General features: G+C 47.4%; 1 protein-coding gene across 1 annotated transcript in view; it reads right to left on the reverse strand.

Annotated features, from left to right (window-relative positions):
• LOC130481853 (adhesion G protein-coupled receptor B1-like) overlaps positions 1–20,301 on the reverse strand; it is a 110,583-nt gene that overhangs the window by 57,974 nt on the left and 32,308 nt on the right. The window lies entirely within an intron of this gene.

Genomic DNA, 20,301 nt, shown 5'->3' on the forward strand with positions numbered 1-20,301 from the left:
ATCGCTGCCAACTGGGAAGGCTTGAAGAGGAGAGTGGACATGTTCATGGCGAAGAGGGCTATCCATGGCTACTAGTCAACCTGGATACTAGTCATGATGCATCCCTATTCTCTCCAGGATCAGAGAAGCATGCCTATTATATTAGGTGCTGTGGAATGTAGGCAGGACAATTCTGCTGCAGTCATCATGTTTGTGGGCTTCCTAGAAGCACCTGGTTGGCCACAGTGTGAACAGGTTGCTGGACTTGATGGACCTTGATCTGATCCAGCATGGCCTTTCATATGTTTTTATGTAATTCCTGTAAGCTGTTCGTTTCTATGGCTTCTCTCGCGACTCCATTCAGGCTTGTTCTGAGGGATGCTGCAAATTTCACATTGGACGTGTTTGACAGTTGAATGTGCTTGTTCGCCCACAAAGATCAGATATGTGTCAATCACCAGGTCCGCTCAGTTCATCATCCAATGCTTCAAATGCCTGCCAGTTTTCATTGTTGTTTGATTCCCCACCCCCCTTCAAAATTGCTCATGGGGGAGAACGTTGCCAATCCAAACAGGTCAGCAGCCCTTAATGTGGATAAGTACCACTTAGGCAAGCTCCAAATGGTGGGACTTTTAAGGATTTTTAAAAACAACAATACGGCTTTTATCAGCAATCAATTTATATGATTTGTGACCGTTTTAACTGTCTAGTTAAACAATTGCCTACTGAACAGAGCAGTGACGCGGCGAGACAGGAAGGGAAGGAAAACTCGCTCAGGCTGTGGGAGAATGAGAGTGCATGGGAAGCCATTTGTGCTCTGCCGCAGTGTTAGGAAGGAATACAGTGAAGCCCACAAAGTCAACAAAGAAAACAGCATCAAAAAATTAGCTCCTTGTTCTTTGTGATGAGTACACCAGCAGAGACACTGTCCTTCAGTGTTACTCCTCTGAAGATGCCTGCCACAGCTGCTGGCGAAACATCAGGAAAGAAAATACCAAGACCACAGTCACACAGCCCGGATAACCTACAAGAACCGACACCAGCAGATGTTTGAGCATCCTGCCTGGGTTCCAAAGCACCTCATATAATAGGCGTGCTCATAAGAACATAAGAAAAGCCCTGCTGGATCAGACCAAGGCACATCAAGTCCAGCAGTTTGTTCACACAGGGACCAACCAGGTGCCTCTAGGAAGCCCCCAAACAAGACAACTGCAGCATTCATAGAATCATAGAGTCAGAAGGGACCACCAGGGTCACCTAGTCCAACCCCCTGCACAATGCAGGACATTCAAAACTACCTCCCCCACATATACCCAGTAACCCCTACTCCATGCCCAGAAGTGAGCCCTACTCCATGCCCTACCCCATACCCTCTCATGATCTGCCTAAGGTCATAGAATCAGCATTGCTGACTGATGGCCATCTCTCCTCTGCTTAAAAACCTCCAGGGAAGGAGCACTTACCACCTCCCGAGAAAGTTTGTTCCACTGAGGAACCGCTGGAACAGTTAGAAAATTCTTCCTAATGTCTAGATGGAAACTCTTTTGATTTAATTTCAACCCGTTGGTTCTGGTCCGACCTTCTGGGGCAACAGAAAACAACTTGGCACCATTCTCCATATGACAGGCCCTCAAGTACTTGAAGATGGTTATCCTGTCCTGCTTGTGTTCCAAAGCACCTAATCTAATAGGCATGCTCCTCTGATACTGGAGAGAATAGGTATGCATCATGACTAGTATCCATTATGACTAGTAGCCATTTCTGCTCCTCAGTCCTGCCTTTCACTGGGAGCCAGGTTCTAGTGAATCTCTTGGCTTTCTTTGGTTCTGGTCCTCCAACAATCCCTGTCCAAGGAAGGTAGAAGGGAAAAACTGCTGACAGACTGAACCTATTAACTGATCTCCAGCCGATAGGGATCAGTTCACCTGGAGAAAATGGCTGCTTTGGCAATTGGATTCCATGGTATTGAAGTCCCTCCCTTCCCCCAAACCCCGCCCTCCTCAGCTCTGCCCCCAAAGCCTCCTGCCAGTGGCAAAGAGAGACCTGGCAACCCTATGGTAGGGTAACCAGCAGTGCATTCTGGGTCTCAATTCCGACATTTGTTTTGAAGGCAGGTTCAGGGATTTAGATACGAGATCCAAAACAGCTCTGAGTTATAACCAATAGCTGCATATTCTGCCCTGCAGCTCATGCCTAGCAGAGTATTTGACCTTCAAGGTATTTGAAAGCAGGTGATTTTTTTTCCATCTTGAAGGTCACTTTTTCTCCCCGAACAATGACTTTGCTAATGGCATACACAAGCAGGATGCTCTGTCTCTTCCCTTTCCCGACACGAGATGGATTGTGTTTCTGGGCCGTCAACGTCTATTGACATAATGGCATCCCCCTTAATGTCTCACTCAGCCCGATCGATAGCATATCCGTATCCAGACACATTTAACTGGGTAAAGGCTAATAAACTGGTTGCTTCTTGCTATTAAAAGTGCTCTCTTTCCTCCTCCTATGGGGGAATGGGGGAAAGGTGGAAGGGTCTCTGTGCCCCACACGGCCATTTTGATCGGTAAACGAGGGATGTGTCTGAACCCCCTTTTTTGACTGGCAGTTAAGCAAAACGCTCAAGCGCCGCTATGCATTAAAAGGCAATTTCATACCACAGAATTAAGCAAGATGCATTTCTGCCATCCAAGGCGACTGCCAATCAGGAGACTCTTTCTTCTGCTTAATGACAGGTTATTTAAACAAGCCCGTGTTTTACGACGCAATCCATTATGAATTCATTAAAAACCATAAAGAGAGGCTAGGCTGGGCTTTCCTGCTTGCTTTCCTTAATTAACAGATCTTCTAAAGACGACGGTCAGAGAAACAAACGCAAAAGTTAAAAAAGCACAGACCTCCATCCAGGGTGGGAAGGTGGTCGACCTAGAGCCAAGCCGAATTTTTGTACATCGTTTCGTACATTTGATAAGGGTAGGGTTGGCAACCGCCAGGTACTAGCTGGAGATCTCATGCTCTTACAGCTGGTCTCCATCCGATAGAGATCAGTTCCCCCAGAGAAGATGTCCGCTTTGGCCATTGAACTCTATGGCATTGAAGTCCCTCCCCTCCCCAAACCGTCCCCTCCTCAGGCTCTGCCCCAAAAACCTCCCACCAGTGGCAAAGAGGAACCTGGCAACCCTATATAAGGGACAAGCTTTTGCCAAATAGCGAAGAAAAATGCACAAAACTTGAAAATCGTTCTATGCCTTTTTGCCCAGTCAAGGTTGCGAAAAAGCTCCCAAAGCCAGTTTTGAGGTTCCAAAGAGCTTTGCATTCTATGGAAATTCCTAGAGTGTTACGGTTGTCACTTCCGGTTTCAAAACAGGAAGTGACTGTCAAGAAGTCTCCACCTTCCTGCATGATTCTGGGGATTGCCAGCTAGGGATTGCCACACTGGCATGCCTAGGTTCAGCCCTGCTGTACTGCCAGCCGCACATATACAGAAACGCCCGTGCTTCCCGCAGACGGCAAACCCCATCTGCAAATTTATGTTTGCATAAAGTATTGTTATGACCCTGTTTTCTCGGCTCGCATCCATCTGCAAAGAGCTCTTTGAGCCACTGTGCGCCAGTTAAACTGTCATGTTTCCTCTCATTGCTTATGACAAGCCTCAAATTACAAGTGCTGCCGCTTAAATCGGCCCTGAATTCTCTCCCGTTTCTGCCTTCTACCACTCAGTCCTCGCAACTAATTTGGCACCGTCTGCCTTGGCGTAGATGCGGGAATTAAGACTCTCAAAAGGACGATTTAGTGCTGCGGCTAGCCAGGTATCCCTGAATCTGGTTGAATAGTTATTGTCATCCTGGCTCTATAAAGAAATGTATGGAGCTGCCATCTACTGAAAAGAAGAAGAGTTGGTTTTTATATGCTGCCTTTCTTGATTACTTAAGGAAAAATCAAACCAGCTTACAATCGCCTTCCCTTCCCCTCCCCACAACAGACACCCTGTGAGATAGGTGGGGCTGAGAGCTGCGACTAGCCCAAGGTCACCCAGCTGGCTTCATATGTAGGAGTGGGGAAACAAATCCAGTTCACCAGATTAGTCTCCGCCACTCATGTGGAGGAGTGGGGAATCAAACCCCGTTCTCCAGATTAGAGTCTACCACTCCAAACCACCGCTGTTAACCACTAGACCACACTGGCTAAACCATCGATCTTTGAGACGCAATGGAGACTGGCTGTCAGAGAGTCCATGACGTGCAAGAGGCCTTATATAAGACCAAGATTTTCCACCAGGCCTACTGTTGAGGACAGTGATGGTTTCCATCTTGGCTTGCCTTTCTCCCCCTCCTTTTCCCTTTCATTTTCCACCCAGGTTTTTTATTTATTATTGTTGGACATATTGAGACTGCTTGGTTTCCCTTCCTTTACTCCCTCCTGTCGGTAGCCTGCTATTGTGATGACTAAGGGTGCCACCTGGATTTTCATAGATACTGGATTGTTTGAAACTGTAAATTGAACACATGAACACATGAAGAAGCCTTATACTGAATCGGACTCTTGGTCCATCAAAGGGCGAAAACGCATGGTCGCTTTATCCTCCTTTAATCCCTGTTTCAGCCAGGATTCAGCCAGGATCGAACACATGTGTTTCGCCTAATGTGCGTTCGATCCTGGCTAAAACAGGGATTAAAGGAGGATAAAGCAACTATGCGTTTTGGCCCAAAGTCAATACTGTCTATTCAGACCGGCAGCGGCTCTCCAGGGTCTCAGGCTGAGGTCTTTCACATCACCTACTGCCTGGTCCTTTTAGCTGGAGAGAGATTGAACCTGGGAACTTCTCTCGTCTGGAGAACCAGGTTTGATTCCCTGCTCCTCCACATACAGCCTGCTGGGTGACCTTGGGCTAGTCACAGTTATCCCGAACTCTCTCAGCCTCACTTACTTCACAAGGTGTCTGTTTAGGGGAGAGGAAGAGAAGGAGATTGTAAGCTGGTTTGATTCGCCTTAAAAGGCAGAGAAAAATGGCATATAAAAACCAACTCTTCTTCTCTTCCACTGAGCCACTCCCCCTCCCCGAATGCATGAAACTTCCCTTCTAAAACTGAATCAGCCCCTTGGTCCCTCACGGTCAATCTTAACATAAGAACAAAAGAAAGGCCATGCTGGATCAGACCAAGGCCCATTAAGTCCAGCAGTCTGTTCACACAGCTGCCAACCAGGTGCCTCTAGGAAGCCCACAAATAAGAGCTGTGTTCCACAGCACCTAATATAATAGGCATGCTCCTCTGATACTAGAGAGAATGGGTATACATCATGAATCTTGTCTACACAGATTGGCAGCAGCTCTCCAGGTCTCAGGAAGAGGTCTTTCACATCCCCTACTGCCTGGTCCTTTTAACTGGAGATGGCAGGGATTGAACCTGGGACCTTCTGCATGCCAAGCGGAGGCTCTTCCATTGAATCTACCACATCCCTTCTAATTGGATTGTTCAGCTGAACATTTGGATTTAATGCCCATGACTTCTTTTTGTAGTGGCAGCATACATTCCTAAATTGTCCCTCTCCGCTTCCTCTTCCCCCCACATTTATCTATCACAGGTCTCACACAGCCCACAGCCTACATTAACATTCACCATGCCTGGCTGCCTTTCAATTGGGTAAAGTCAATCGTTTTCTTTCTTTTTTTTTTCATTTTCTTTTTTTTTAATCCTTGCTCATTTCTTTTATTTAGCGTCTGGGTGGCTCTTTGCAGATGAACGGCTGCCGATCTATTAACATGGGAGCACAGCCGTTGAAATAATGAACTCGAGAGATGCAGGGATCAAAAACCTCAGGATCCCCCACCCCCCAGGCTCAGCTTTCTGTGCGATTGTGATGACTTCTCAGCTCTGGGACCTTGGCTGCATGCATCACCTTAGAAGAAAGCAATAGAAAGAAATTTCAAGGTATAGAGGCAGGGAGATGTAATCCTGCTTAATGGGTCCATTGCAATTCCGAAGGACGTTACAAGGTCATTGCTGTAAGAACATAGTTGCAGAGGGTAGCCATGTTGGTCTGCATTACAAGAGCTAGAGAGCCAGCTTGTTGTGGTGGTTAAGAGTCGTGGTTTGGAGCAGTGGATTCTGATCTGGAGAACCGGGTTTTATTCCCCACTCCTCCACATGAGCAGCGGACTCTAATCTGGTGAACTGGGTTGGTTTCCCCACTCCTCCGCATGAAGGCAGCTGGGTAACCTTGGGCTAGTCACACTCTCTCATCCTCACCTACCTCACAGGGTGTCTGTTGTGGGGTGGGGAAGGGAAGGTGATTGTAAGCTAGTTTGATCAAGTCAAGTTTATTAATACGGTCGACCGACCAATCAAGTGCCAACACATCAAAATTTCCAGACACAGTTATTTTGCACCGCAGAATCACAGACTGCCCATACATATAAAGGTGTAAGGTCAATAAAAGCAACCCCTGGTTAAAATTATCATATTAAAATTGATAAAATTGCAAAATATTCTAACAATCATTCTCTAATAAAGCTCTCCGTCTTTTAACAGCAGCAGCACAGAACTTAGCAGTTTGGAGCGTAAGCTGAGGGTCTTCTTCTAAAAGGAGCTTCTTTGCCAAACGCTCAACTGACTCATCAGGGAATTTACCAAGCAGGGGGGAAATAAGCTTTGATCTAACTTTGTTGTAGAATGGGCAACATTCAGTGCATGTTTGATGGTTTCAATGTCCCCTGTTTCACGCGGACATACAGTAACCTCTCTGATCAAGGAATCTTCTTATATTTCCCTTCTAAAACAGTCGATAATAGAGCCTGGCATCTGGCAAGGGGTAAGCTAGTTTGATTTTTCCTTAGGTGATAGAGAAAGTAGGCATATAAAAACCAACTACTCCTCCTCCTCCTCCGCTGCTGCTGCTGCTTCTTCTGCTGCTGCTTCTGCTGTTGCTTCTTCTTCTTCTTCTTCTTCTTCCTTCTTTCTTCTTCTTCTTCTAGATTTGGGTCCCATAACATGTTAAGAGAACAAGATGATTTTCAGGGTATAAGCTTTTGAGAGTCAAAGCTATCTTACAAAGGGTGCTTTGAGTCTCAAAAGCTCATACCTCGGAAATCTTCTTTGTCTCATAGGGATGCCAGGTTCTCCTGGCCCACTGGTGGGGGGTGGGGGTAGGGTTGCCAGACTCAGGTTGGGAAACTCCTGGAGATTTGGGGATAGAGCCTGGGATAGACAGGGACCTCAGTGGGGTATAGTGCCACAGAGTCCACCCTCCAAAGCATCCATTTTCTCCAGGGAAACTGATCTCTGTAATCTGGAGATGAGCAGTACACATGAACATATGAAGCTGCCTTATACTGAATCAGACCCTTGGTCCATCAAATTAGTATTGTCTACTCAGTCCGACAGCGACTCTCCAGGATCTCAGGCAGAGGTCTTTCACATCACCTCCTTGCCTAGTCCTTTTAATTGGAGATGCCAGGGACTGAACCAAGGGCCTTTTCCATGCCAAGCAGATGCTCTACCACAGAGCCACGGCCCCTTAAGTAATTCCGCGGGATCCCCAGGTCTCACCTGGAGGCTGACATCCCTACTCTAAGATGTTACCAGACTCAAATCTAGCTGCTCTGAGATGGTATTCACACAAAGGTGTGGGCAAGACATTTGCTCAACGATCCCCTTCGAAGCCTCAATTTTGGCTTAAATTAGGGAGAATTGTTTCCTGCTTTACCCCCTCCCATCACAACCCCCTACCCCCCCCCACTAAAGACATCTCACGCCGGTGGTGATTTGTAAACTGCCAAACAAAAGGCATCCAGAGAGACTCAAGGAATCCTTTACAGCCTGCAAGAATCAGAGCAGAGGGGAGGGGCTGTGGCTCAGTGGTAGAGCATCTGCTTGACGTGCAGAAGGTCCCAGGTTCAATCCCCGGCATCTCCAATTAAAGGGACTAGGCAGGTAGGCGAAGTTAAAGACCTCTGCCTGAGACCCTGGAGAGCCACTGCCAGTCTGAGTAGACAGTACTGACTTTGATGGACCAAGGATCAGATTCAGTATAAGGCAGCTTCATGTGTTCAACCCACATCTGCACATGTTTCTTGCCCACAACTGCCACCCTTCCCAGGGTGCTTCTTCTTGATGGTAAGAAATGAGCAGTGATTGGCATTATAGGCCTACTATCTGTCTATCTGTCTGTCTGTCTGTCTGTCTGTCTGTCTCTCTCTCTCTCTCTCTCTCTCTATCTATCTATCTATCTATCTATCTATCAACCAAGATCAAGTTAATTCATGTCACCATATTCCCTTTTACTATGTATGGGTGTGAAAGCTGGACAATAAAGAAAGCCGACAGGAAGAAAGTAGAATTCTTTGAAATGTGGTGTTGGAGGAGAGTGTTACAGATACCCTGGACCACAAAATAACAACAACAACAACAACAACAACAACAACAATAATAATAATAAGTGCGTTATAGATCAAATCAAGCCTGAACTGACCCTAGAAGCTAAAATGACTAAACTGAGGCTATCGCATTTTGGTAACATTATGAGAAGACAAGAGTCACTGGAAAAGACAATCCTGCTAGGAAAAGTTGAGGGCAGTAGGAAAAGAGGAAGACTCAACAAGAGATGGATTGACTTTATAAAGGAAGCCACAGCCCTCAGTTTGCAAGATCTAAGCAAGGCTGTTAAAGATAGGACGTTTTGGAGGACATTGATTCATAGGGTCGCCATGAGTCGGAAGCGACTTGACAACACTTAACATACACACACACACATCCATCTATCCATCTATCCATCTGTCTATCAGTATTTAAAATTGATGCCTTAATAGGCAGCACTTTGAGACCACAGGAGCCTTTGCTTTTTGAAATTATCTGCTCACTAAAAGACTTGCAATGCAATCCTAAACCAGGTTACTCCCATTCTAAGAACATCAAAGGTTTTAGAAGAGAATTGCACCATAAAATGCATGCACACAATCCATGGGTTATGTTTAAATGTTTCTTTGTTCCTGCGCATGCAATTACTTCCACTCATATACTGGACATGCATCGACTGGTGTACGATATATGAGTTTCAATTTTTAAAAATGCCCAGGAATGCGATGGCAGACATGTGCATTGTTAGACCACATGGGATGGTGTGACCTTTAGTCAGAAAATGGGACAATTAATAAGGAATGCCCACAGCTCTGACATGTGCAAAGCATTCATGTGCCAAATCAGGAGCCTGCTCCATTATAAGCATGGGAAGCTACCTTCAAGTAAATGTGCCTACTGTCATGTTCTCACAGGCTACTGTATGCTGTCACTGACCTCTACTGGACAGAATGAGATCTCTTCAATGATTGCTATAATGTCTAGCAATGGAGGCATTCCCTCAGAGGGCTATGGGCCAGGATCAGCAGCTACTATTGATCTTTTATATGGTGCCAGATTACAGAAGTAAGAAGAAAAGCTGGTTTTTCTATGCAGGCTTTCTCTACCACTTAAGGGAGAATCAAACCAGCTTACAATCACCTTCCCTTCCCCTCCTCACAACAGACAACCTGTGAGGTAGGTGGGGCTGAGAGAGTGTGACTAGCCCAAGGTCACCCAGCTGGCTTTGTGTGTAGGAGTGGGAAAACAAATCCAGTTCACCAGATTAGCTTCCACCGCTCATGTGGAGGAGTGGGGAATCAAACCTGGTTCTCCAGATCAGAGTCCACCGCTCCAAACCACCGCTCTTAACCACCACACCACACTGACTCTCATTTGCTTCCTAGATCTGATGAAATCCAGGTCAGGGTACTGATATGCATGGGCCATCCTAATATGGTTCTTTCCAGTAGTATCCAGAATCTGTCTGTGCCTTAGACCGAGCAGACCACTGGTCCATGAACACATGAAGCTGTCGTCTACTGAATCAGACCCTTGGTCCATCAAAGTCAGCATTGCCTACTCAGACCGGCAGCGGCTCTCCAGGATCTCAGGCAGAGGTCTTTCACATCACCTGTGTAGTCCCTTTAACTGGAGAAGCCGGGGGTTGAAACTGGGACCTTCTGCATGCCAAGCAGATGCTCTACAAACTTAGCCACAGCCCCTCCCCAAGGTCAGCATTGTCTGGCCAATAAGTCTCCTGGGTCTGAAGAAGAGAAGGGTCCTACCGAGCTCCTAATACCAGATAGTCCACTTAGAGATGCCAGAGATTGATCCTGCCACCTTCTGCATGCACAGCACTTGCTCTGTTTCCCCATTCTAAACACTTCTGCCACAGAATATTGTTGCTTCGTGTTCAGACATCCGTAGCTCTTATTCGAACCACTTTCTGCATTTCATTGGGCCGATATCCACGTCAGGAGTTCCTGATCTGAATTCCAATGCCTTCAAACATTGCAGATTAAAACTGGGAATTATGCAGACACCGATCAATATTTGAGATGTAATTGTTCCTGCGTTTACAGATAGACGGAATATGTGGTACAGAAACATTTCAAAACGGCAGAAGCTAAAATGTTGAGTGAAATTGCTCCACGGTTGAGGAAGCAGGGGAATTATGGTATTAGAATACTAAAAATACATGTTGCATTGCATACACTGAATGCAGGATTTATTCATTTAAGAACATAAAATAAACCCTGCTGGAGAAGACCCATCTAATTCCGTGAAGCAGATATCTCTGGGAAGTTCTGCGGCAGGACGTAAGAACATAAGAAAAGGGCTGCTGGATCAGACCAAGGCCCATCAAATGCAGCAGTCTGTTCACACAGTGGCCAACCAGGTGACCACAAACAAGACAACTGCAACAGCAGTATCTTGCCTGTGTACCACAGCACTTAATGTAATGGGCATGCCCCTCTGATCCTGGAGAGAATAGGTATGACTAGTAGCCATGGATACCCCTCTCTTCCATGCAGATGTCCACTCCCCTCTTCAAGCCTTCCAAGTTGACATGAAGATGTTCGGATAGGCCTAAATCTTTTGCAGAATCAATAACTGACAGCATTCCTCCACATACCAGTAGAATTCTTCTATCATGCCTGCTAATGCCATTTACCTGTTATTGACATTTACATGCTGTTGCCATTGGGTGCCTGAATTCACTCTTTTCCACCTAAGGATAGATGGGCTCCCATTCTAGCTGTATCTTAAGAAGCGAGCTGTCCTGTGGCTCATAAAAGCTCCTATCCTACCAGAAACTGTGGTAGTCTTGCTCATTTCTACTGCTACAGACAGACTAAAACGGCTACCCATCGTGATCTGTCTTACAGGGGGAGAGATCCGACTGGGGTATCCACTCTGCCACAAAGCAGCCTCCAAATTCCCTGCAAGGGTGTGCATACACTGAGTGTACCAGGAAAACAATGTGGAGGAAGCAGGCTTGGGCAGAATCCCCAGTTCCCTGGAACCAAAAGGAGGGCTTATTTATAAATAGTGTTGCCAACCTCCAGGTACTAGCGGGAGATCTGCTATTACAACTGATCTCCAGCCGATAGAGATCAATTCCCCTGGAGAAAATGGCCACTTTGGCAATTGGACTCTATGGCATTGAAGTCCCTTCCCCTCCCCAAACCCCACTTTCCTCAGGCTCCACCCCAAAAACCTCCCGCCGGTGGCAAAGAGGGCCCTGGCTAGAACTGTCAATTTGGTTCGGCCCGAACTGAAAATCAGCCGAATTTCCCTTGATTCGGCGGTTTTTAGTTCGGGAGGAACCGAACTCAAAACTGGCGGGCAACCGGGGGGGGGGCGAATTCAGCGAGTTCGGGAGTCCGCGAATAAATTCGGCCAATTCGGGGCCGTCAGTAAGCAGCATAACCTTCAGTAAGCAGCATTCTCCTCCCCCGGGCAATCGGTGGCCAAGCTGGGTCTTCTTCTGGCCAATCAGTCAGGACTGAGTACTGGAGGAATCAGCTGATGTGCGGCCGGCCGGGGAAAGAAAGAGAGAGAGGGAAATCCTCATGTGTGTGTGAGGGGGTGCTTGTGCACATTCACTCCTTTCCGTGGCTGCAGGGGGCACATTTTTTGGGGTACAGACCCCAAACTTTCAGGGGATATTCAGACAATTTTTCTTAAGAGACCACCCAAGTTTTGTAAACATTGGGTCAGGGGGTCCCGAGATATGGGCTCCCCCCTTTTTCTTTTCATGGCTGCAGAGGGCGCATTTTTGGGTGTGCCGACCCCAAACTTTCAGCGGAGCATCAGACAAGGCTTCTTAAGATACCCCCCAAGTTTTGTAAACATTGGGTCAGGGGGTCCCGAGATATGGGCTCCACCCCTTTTTCCTCTCCCCCCTTTTCCATTTTTGTGGTTGCAGGGGGCGCTTTTTTGGGGTGAAGCCCCCAAACTTTTATCATAGCTTCAGACAATCCCTCTTAAGAGACCACCCAAGTTTTGTAAAGATGGGTTCAGTGGGGGCTGAAATATCGGCTCCCCCCCTTTTCTCTTTCCGTGGCTGCAGGGGGCACATTTTTGGGTGTACCGACCCCAAACTTTCAGCGGAACTTCAGTCAAGGCTTTTTAAGAGACCACCCAAGTTTTGTAAACATTGGGTCAGGGCCCCCCGAGATATGGGCTTTCCCCTTTTCCCTATTGGGATGAATGGATCACCCTCGAGAGATGCATAGATATGGATCTTATATTGGATACAAATGGAATCATATTGGATTACCCAGCCTCCCACCCCCTCCTGCTGGAACAGAAGACAGCCACAGTAAGACCCCTTTGGGGGCTTTAATCTATAATTTTTCTTTTCTGTGTGGGGGAAAGCAGAGTCTGTGTGTGTGTGTGGGGAGGGAGCAGTTTCTGTGGGTGGGGGGGGAAGCCAAAGGGGGCTTTTGCCGGTTCTGCCTGGGGTGTGTGTTCCCCCTCCAGTCTCTATCTCCCTGGTTTGAGGGGGGGGGGCTTCATTTTTATTCTTCAGGTTTTTCCTCATTCATAAGATCAGTTAGGTTATTTTGATGCTTGCTCAAAACTGGTTTTCAAATGGTGACTTAAAGAATGCATCTGCCTGGTCCCAAGTCCAATGCAAAAGGAGAAATTCCACCCCTTCCCGCTCATTATGCATAGCTAGCTGCCTCTGTCCCTTTCCATGGTATGCAAACTCCCAGGTGTCAGGTGTTGCTTTGCACTGTTGCAAAGGTGTTGCATTGCATGCTTGTGTTGCTTTGCAGTTGTATTGTTTTGCAAAATTCTTCACACCTGCCCCGCCCTTTGCATGTTTGCAAAGGTGTTGCTTTTCAGTTGTGTTGCTTTGCAAAGTTCTTAGCACCTGCCCCGCCCTTGCTCTCATCAGCTGTTTGTCGGGGCTGGGAGCTTTGTGCGTGGGCGGCAAGCTCTGCTGAGAGATACACATTAAGGGTGGGGGGGACCCCTTTCAGGGCCCATATCTCAGCCCCCCCAACCCAATCTTTACAAAACTTGGGGAGTCTTTCAATATACGTCCTTTGAAGCTCTGCTGAAAGTTTGGGACCTCTAAGCCCAAAAATGCCCCCCCCCAGAGCCGCGGAAAGGTGCGATTGTGTTTTTAATGGCTTTATTCGGCCGAATTTTTTTTCCGAACTTTGAATTCCCGCCGAATTGAACGGATCCGAAGTGGGGGAGTTCGGACTTCGGCACGTACCGAACCCACAAGGGCCAAATTCGTCCGAATCCGAACTGTACCGAATTTTTTTTTTGACAGCCCTAGCCCTGGCAACCCTATTTATAAAACACAAAACCGAGTTGCCGTCAAAGAAACAAAAAGTCAACACATAGTAGCTCTAGATCTACTGGGGGAAAACTATCAGCATCTGAAATCAGGGCTCCCTTTGAATGAACCCAACTATTCTTCATTCTTATAGATAAGGAGGGTGATACTGACCACCTGTCCTCTGGTTGGGGATCTGGTTGGAATTCCCTGACGTAAGCAGTGGCAAGATCCACCACCTCTTTGGCTTCCTAGCACCCACAAGAGCTGAAGGCACCCTTGTACAGAAAACAACTGTCGCAGTCGAGAGTATGCTTTTATGCAGCCAGCGCCCAAATTTTGCACAGGGATGTCTCAAACAAAAAGGCTAGGCTAACATTTGCATAATGAAGGATAATATAATTAGAGTGTCATGGGTATGTATATGCATGCTACATAATCACATGAGAATGACAGAATGCAGAGCTAAAAGCCATTATTATTATTATTTTTTTAAAAAGCTTTCATAATAAATGTAGAGTCTAGCAACATAGGACCCAGCGATCGTGCCAAATAACAATTTAAGCAACAGTATTTACAAATGTCATTGTCATTCTCAGAGAAGCCTCTAATGGCACCAACACAAGAGCAAATAAGGTCTTTAAAGATAGGAATGTGAAATTGCCTGCTAAAAAAAAAATAGAATGCAAACTGTTGTTCTGTCTTTTATTGCTAGCCAAATAATGGAAGGAAATGCACGGAATAATGGGGAGTTATAATGAACAGAAGCATTTAAGCAATTGAGCGATAAGATGATGTCATTAGATACCGAAGATGCGGGTAACCATTGGTGCCATGTTCTTTTTTAAAAAATCAAATACATTTTAAAAAGAATTTTTTTCTTCTTGCTGTCTCTGTGATCAAACCAATCAGGGATCACATAGCCGAAAGCACCAAACCCAGCATGTTATAGGTTACCTCCACAAAAGCCAATCAAAGGGAAAGCAATATTTCCTTCCATCACTCTAAATGAGAGACCATTTGCGCCTGTTCAGCAGCCCTTTGTCTGGGCACCAAAATGCAGGATTTAAGATTGCCAGTTTTGCAGTGGGAATTCCCTGAAGGTTTGGGGGTGGTCACTGGGGAGGGTGGGGTTTGGCGGGGGTTTATAATAAAAGGATGGAAATCAAAATGGGGATCACTTTTGGATCTCCCCAAACTCAACTAGAGAAACCTGCATTTTGGATCTCCCCAAACTCAACTAGAGAAACTTGCATTTAAAGTTCTGAAGTTGGTCTTCTTAAACATTAGTCGTAAGCACCTTCCCACTCAGGGCCAATTCCAGGAATCTGGTTGCCTGAAGAAAGGCCCTGACCTGGATGGACCAGGCTAGTCTCATCTCGTCAGATCTTGGAAGCTAAGCAGGGTCAACAAAGTTTTGGATGGGAGACCTGCAAAGAATACCTGGGGCATGACACAGAGGTGGTTGACATAAGTCAAATGTGATGATGGCAAACAACCACCACCACCACCAAGTAAGGCCCATCCTCTTTTTGGACCACTGCTGTTGGCAGGGACAAAGCTAAGACACTGCAGTGTTCCCACAAAGGTTTGGCTTGGGCTGTGGTTCGGGAGGAGCTATGACTCAGTGGTAGAGCATCTGTTCAGCATGCAAGAGATGAACACAGGTGGTTTTGCCATTGCCTGCCTCCATGTCACAACCCTGGACCTTCTTGGTGAACACACACATGAAGCTGACTTATACCGAATCAGACCCTCAGTCCATCAAGGTCCGCATTGTCTACTCAGGTTCAAGCTCTAGAACTCTGGGCAGTCCTTCTCTTCAAGCTAGGGTTGCCACCTCTGGGTTGGGAAATTCCTGGGGAATTTTTTCGGTGGGTAGGGCCTGGGGGGTGGAACTCTGGAGGGTGTAATACCATAGAGTCCACACTGCAAAGCAACCATTTCCTCCAGGGGAACTGATCTCTGTCATCTGGGGATCCATGGTAATTGTAGGAGATTTCCAGGCCCCACCTGGAGGCTGGCAACCCGACTTCAAGCCAGCATCCATCACTCAAAACTTCATTCCCAGCTCCACATGAAACACATGAAGCTGCCTCATACTGAATCAGACCCTTGGTCCATCAAAGTCAGTATTGTCTACTCAGACCGGCAGCAGCTTAGGCAGAGGTCTTTCCAGGGTCTCAGGCAGAGGCTTTCACATCACCTACTTGCCTAGTCCCTTTAACTGGAGATACTGGGGATTGAACCTGGGACTTTCTGCATGCCAAGCAGATGCTCTACCACTGAGCCACAGCCCCTTCCTCTATCTGCCTATGCAAATTGATCCTGTCACTCTTGAATGAATCCAATTATTGGTCCAACTACTTTTTTCCCCCGCTCTCCATCAGCCACGATTCTGCTTGGCCCCGAATCTGCCCCCGATAAGCCCCCCAAAAAACAACAGCTCGCATTAAAACAGAGCAGAGTTCATGGCCCCCTCCTGGCCCTGGCCCAAATCTTTGCACCCTCTCCGCCATCAGCTCGGCTTTGGTCCCTAACCACCCCCACCCCCAATGCAGTGCAGATTTCCAAGGGAAAGGTTGCTTTGACATCTTAATTGCATCAATTTCCGAAAGGGAGTCAGACCTTGCCGACAAGGTTGTCGAGTTCGATTGGCCGTGGCGGGAGAGAGAGACGTGGATGTCGATCAGAGGCCACTGCCAAGCTGAAAGGGGATCCATTCCTGCCGGGTCATTTGTCTTCTGTCAGCAAGTCCCAGCTGTGTGGGATCGATAGCAGCTCCTGTTTCTCCATCCTGTTAATTAACGTGCTCCCAGGGGATCCCAAAGATAAACTCTGGAGTATGCTAGACTGTGGGCACACTTTATCCGTTCATTTATTTCTTTGTATATTGCAGAGGTCACTCCAGAGCTGCCTCTGGGGGGCAGGTTTGAACAGCTCGAGACTCCCTCCCCCAGAAAAAAATACACAGACCATTGAGATGCCAGGCCACACCTGGCAACCAGTGGGAGGGTCGAGAGGGACATGGTATGGGTGCATTGCTGGTGTGACACTTTAGGGCTGTTGATTCGGTTCGGCCCGAACTGAAAATCAGCCGAATTTCCCTTGATTCGGCGGTTTTTAGTTCGGGACGAACCAAACTCAAAACTGGCGGGCAACCGGGGGGGCGAATTCAGCAAGTTCGGGAGTTCGCGAATAAATCCGGCAAATTCGGGGCGTCAGTAAGCAGCATAACCGTCAGTAAGCAGCATTCTCCTCCCCCGGCCAATCGGTGGCCAAGCTGGGTCTCCTTCTGGCCAATCAGTCAGGATTGAATACTGGAGGAATCAGCTGATGTGCGGCCCGGCCGGGGAGAGAGAGAGAGAGAGAGGGAAATCCTCCTGTGTGTGTGTGTGTGGGGGGGCCTTGTGCACATTAGCTCCTTTCCGTGGCTGCAGGGGGTACATTTTTGAGGTGACAGACCCCAAACTTTCAGCGGAGATTCAGATAAGCCTTCTTAAGAGACCACCCAAGTTTTGTAAACATTGGGTCAGGAGGTCCCGAGATATGGGCTCCCCCCTTTTTCTTTCCATGGCTGCAGGGGGCGCATTTTTGGTGGTACAGACCCCAAACTTTCAACAGAGCTTCAGATGAGCCTTCTTAAGAGACCCCCCCAAGTTTTGTAAACATTGGGTCAGGGGCCCCCCGAGATATGGGCTCCACCCCTTTTTCCTCTCCCCCTTTTCCATTTCCGTGGCTGCAGGGGGCGCTTTTTGGGGGGTGCAGCCCCCAAACTTTCAGCATAGCTTCAGACAATCCTTCTTAAGAGACCACCCAAGTTTTGTAAAGATGGGTTCAGTGGGGGCAGAAATATCGGCTCCCCCCTTTTCTCTTTCCATGGCTGCAGGGGGCGCATTTTTGGGTGTGCTGACCCCAAACTTTCAGCGGAGCTTCAGACAAGGCTTCTTAAGAGACCACCCAAGTTTTGTAAACATTGGGTCAGGGGGGGCCGAGATATGGGCTTTCCCCTTTTCCCTATTGGGATGAATGGATCACCCTCGAGAGATGCATACATATGGATCTCATATTGGATACAAATGGAATCATATTGGATTACCCAGCCTCCCAGCCCCTCCTGCTGGAACAGAAGACAGCCACAGAAGACAGCCCCCCTCGGGGGCTTTAATCTGTAATTTTTCCTTTCTGTGTGTGTGTGGGGGGGGAAGCAGAGTCTGTGTGTGTGTGGGGAGGGAGCAGTTTCTTTGGGTGGGGGGGAGCCAAAGGGGGCTTTTGCCGGTTCTGCCTGGGGTGTGTGTTCCCCCTGCAGTCTCTCTCTCCCTGGTTTGAGGGGGGGGGGCTTCAGTTTTGTGTCTTCAGGTTTTCCCTCATTCATAAGATCTGGTTTTCAAATGGTGACTTAAAGAATGCATCTGTCTGGTCCCAATGCAAAAGGAGAAATTCCACCCCTTCCTGCTCATTATGCATAGCTAGCTGCCTCTGTCCCTTTCCATGGTTTGCAAACTCCCAGGTGTCAGGTGTTGCTTTGCACTGTTGCAAAGGTGTTGCATTGCGTGCTTGTGTTGCTTTGCAGTTGTATTGCTTTGCAAATTTTTTCACACCTGCCCCGACCTTGCTCTCAGCTGTTTGTCGGGGCTGGGAGCTTTGTGCGTGGGCGGCAAGCTCTGCTCGGAGATACACATTAAGGGTGGGGGGACCCCTTTCGGGGCCCATATCTCAGCCCCCCCTGACCCAATCTTTACAAAACTTGGGGGGTCTTTCAAGAAGCGTCCTTTGAAGCTCCTCTGAAAGTTTGGGACCTTTACCCCCCAAAATGCACCCCCCCGGAGCCGTGGAAAGGCGCGGTTGTGTTTTTAATGGCTTTATTCGGCCAAATTTTTTTTCCGAACTTTGAATTCCCGCCGAATTGCACGGACCCGAAGCGGGGACTTCGGACTTCGGCATATCCCGAATCTAAACAGGCTGAATTCAGCCGAATCCGAACTATACTGAATTTTTTTAAATTCAACAGCTCTATGACACTTACAGGGAAATCCATAGAGTTTCCGGCAATTCCTAGAGCTACCTGCTGTCACTTTTGGGCTTCCCCCAGAAGTGACATCACCACACCAATGACACTTTTATTTATTCATTTATGTATTCCTATTTCCAAGCGGTGGAGCAATGAAAGCTTGCAGCAGGGGATCTGTGACTCAGTGGTAGAGCATCTGCTTGGCATGCCGAAGGTCCCAGGTTCAATCCCCGGCATCTCCAGTTAAAGGGACTAGGCAAGTAGGTGATATGAAAGACCTCTGCCTGAGACCCTGGAGAGCCGCTGCCAGTCTGAGTAGACAATACTGACTTTGATGGACCAAGGGTCTGATTCAGTAGAAGGCAGCTTCACGTGTTCATGTGTTCATCCCCTGCCTCCAGTTGGCAGCACTAACGGACTACCCTCCACTTATGGCAGCCAGAAGAAGAAGAAGAGGAGGAGGAGAAAGAGTAGTTGGTTTTTATATGCCGACTTTCTCTACCACTTAAGGAAGAATCAAACTGGCTTACAATCACCTTCCCTTCTCCTCCTCTCAACAGACAATCATTCAAAAAAGAAGGTTTTTATATCCCACTTTTCTCTACCTTTAAGGGGTCTCAAACTGGCTTACAATCTCCTTCCTCCCCCCCCCCACAACAGACACCTTGTGAGGTAGGTGAGGCTGAGAGAGCTCTAAGAGAACTGTGACTAGTCCCAGGTCACCCAGCAGGCTTCATGTGGAGGAGTGGGGAAACCAACCAGGCTCACCAGATTAGCATCTGCCGCTCTTAGCCACTAGACCATGCTGGCTCTCTCAAGGGAGTCTTCGAAAGGTCATAGTCAACAGGCACCAGACCTGTCCAGAGTTAAGCCTGGTTTGACTTCCTAACTAGAATTCAGGAGGGGAGGAGGAGGAGGAAGAAGAAGAAGAAGAAAAAGAAGGTGATCTAGTTACTACTGATCCACACCCCTTCCCCAAAGGGGGGACTTTTAAAAGACTTTCACATGACTTTAAGGGGGTAACCTAAAGCAACCTTTGAAGGCCAATTTGGGAATCTCTGCTGATGAGACACATATAAAGAATTCTAACAAATGCAAAGAGTTGCAATAAGACTAGTAAAAGTTCTCGGATTGGAAAGAAAAGGGTTCCATACCATCATTAAATGCTTTCACCATGAATTAACATTGAGATGATTCATTTTCAGTGGCCAGTCGTGTCACGGTTGAATGCCAACACAGGACAGCGGGACTCTCAGAAGCATGCCATCTCAAAGGTCACACTTCTTCAAGCAGTCCCCTCTACCAAAAGAGCAGAAAAGGCTGTTTTAATTTATTTATTTTCATCAGAAAAGAATCTCTCTCTGTCTCTCTGGTGCCGGCAACTCGCAGATGATATTCTCTGTTTGCAGCCAAAGATCCATTTAAATGCAAATACTGACTTTTTCTTTGCCACTGGCAGAAGAAAAGATACTTCCTAATGACACGTCAAACCATCTTTCTATTATTATTATTATTATTGTAGGTTTTAATGGCCTCCAAGTAAGATGGCTTGAAGGTTTTCTCAAAATCCCAGCCCAAGTCATAATTTAATTAGGGGGGCGTTGTCACAACGTGAACCCCATGGCAAGAAGTGGAAGCTGGAAGTGGTAACTGAGCAAGGTCAGATGTTATAAACGGTA

This window comes from Euleptes europaea, chromosome 8 (assembly GCF_029931775.1).
Source record: "Euleptes europaea isolate rEulEur1 chromosome 8, rEulEur1.hap1, whole genome shotgun sequence".
Lineage (NCBI taxonomy): Eukaryota > Metazoa > Chordata > Lepidosauria > Squamata > Sphaerodactylidae > Euleptes > Euleptes europaea.